The sequence below is a fragment of the Grammomys surdaster genome, unplaced genomic scaffold, assembly GCF_004785775.1.
Source record: "Grammomys surdaster isolate TR1022 unplaced genomic scaffold, NIH_TR_1.0 237, whole genome shotgun sequence".
In the NCBI taxonomy this organism is placed as follows: domain Eukaryota; kingdom Metazoa; phylum Chordata; class Mammalia; order Rodentia; family Muridae; genus Grammomys; species Grammomys surdaster.
The window spans coordinates 985,731-987,821 of NW_021604682.1; positions in this window are offsets into that span (position 1 = coordinate 985,731).

Genomic DNA, 2,091 nt, shown 5'->3' on the forward strand with positions numbered 1-2,091 from the left:
AATAATTACTAGAACAGATGCTGCTGGATAATTGCCCGCTATCTTATTCCCCTCCGGTTTTATTTTCAACTTTTTGTGGCTTGGGTAGAATTTTTCATCCAAGTGATTATTAGATCTTGGTTTTAAGGCCGAGATTCTCTGTATTTTCACTGAAAGTTTAATATATTTGCTATTATATTAGAACTTAAGCTATTTTGTCACATGTCACACTCCCTCTATTTCAGTTTTCATTGAAATTATAGAATTCTCATGCTACACATTAAATATATTGTTCTAAATATAATACTAATTCCTATTGATTTCATGTATGTATGTATGTATGTATGTATGTATGTATCTATATTTGTAAAACGCATGCAGTTTGTTAAACTCTCTAGTAACTCCCCTCTCCTTAAAACAGTGTATTGTCTACAATGTTAGTTTGGGGTTCTTAGAAATATGCCTTTTCTTTTCTATCTAGGAGTTTAAAATCTGATTGTCCAATTCTCAAAGGCTGTCTTCCCTCCCGGTTTCCCGTGGTCTCCTCTCTATGACCAGGCCTTCCCGTGAGCTAACTCCTTCTTGCTCTTGGCCCATCAGTTGGCTTTTCGGCTTTTACCGATTTCATGACCATATGTCACAGCTGTTTTTCTTGGTGGTTCTATATCGCTTCATACTTGAATACAATACAGCATACAATATAGAAAACCCTAGGTTTCTTGGGAATTTTTTCCTCCCTGCCACTGAGGCCTCTGGACCCAGAAGCAAGGTCCCCTAGCAGGCCATCCATCCCAGCGCCATGGGAGCTACAGAGCAGGGCAGCTTCCAGCCTTCAGCAGAGTACTGTTGAGAGGAACACGGATCAAACTTGTCCTTGTGCTCTTAGAACTTCACTTGGAGCGCTGCCTCTGATGGGAAACGAGTTTAAGGCCACGTGGCCCCAGGCTCTAGAAGGCCACTGAGCTAGGAAATAGCTAACCTCCACCAGCCTCTTTCCTGTACCTGGCCCAGGCAGGATGCAAAGCCCTATGGGAGTCTGGAAATACAGCTCCATGGTACAGTGCTTTCCTAGCCTGTGGCACGCTCTAGGTTTGAGTCCTAGTACAAAAATCCACAACAAAAATCCATATTGGAGAAGGCGGTGTCACCCAAGGCTGCTGTCTTTAGGACCATGGGTTCCTAGGTCCATAGTGGCACACCTGTGATGTGGCCTGTCATCTGTGTACCCTTCCCGACCCTCACTTTCTGCCTAGCTGCTCTCATGGCATTAGCTTATGGACCGTATGCAGTCTTAGCTAATAGAGCTAACAGACCGTATACAGGAGGAAAGGTAGGCTTCCTCAGAGTAAATAGTTTATAGTCTATCCTAAAGCATGATGAGAATTAGGGGCACTAAAGAGGCAGGCCAGGAGGTAACAGGGCTGCATTCCCGGGCATTGGCAACAGAATTCACTTCCTATGCTCTCAAGAATACAACCACATGACAGTTGGGTTCATATGGACTCAACTTGTCAGACTCTATAAAACTCTATGGGAAGGTATCTTTTTGTCTTCATGTCCCCAAAAGCCTTCTGTGTACTGTCATGGGGTACTAAAGGACAGCTGTGGCACTCAGCTCCTGGCTGGTCCTGTGGTAGTTGAGGTAGGTGATCACCTCTGGCCTTCACGGCCTGCTCTACAATGGTTCTGGATGCCACCAGCTGAAGTCAATAGCAGCTGAGACCCTGGACACAAGTCCCTCAGGAGGTTTGTGGAAGATGCCCAGAGCCTCTGCCACAAGCTCACGGGTTATTTTTAGCACCATAGTTCCAGGTCCTGAGCACTAGGTCATGTTCCTGCCAAGCTTTGCCATAGCCTTCCCTATGAGGCCACCGACCATGGTTCTGCACCGTACCTACCCCAGCCCATCACACTTGACAAGAAGACAGAACTGCGAAGGCAGATCCCAAAGGCAAGTGGAAGAGTTGAAATTTGTTGTGATCCTTGGAATTTTCTCTAGGGAGCCAAGAAAAATAAAAAGACCTCAGCTTAGGGACCTTCAGAAAGCAGTGTCCTCTCTACATGAGGATACTGGGTTAAAATAAATTAAACCGTGGAACATATATAAGAGAA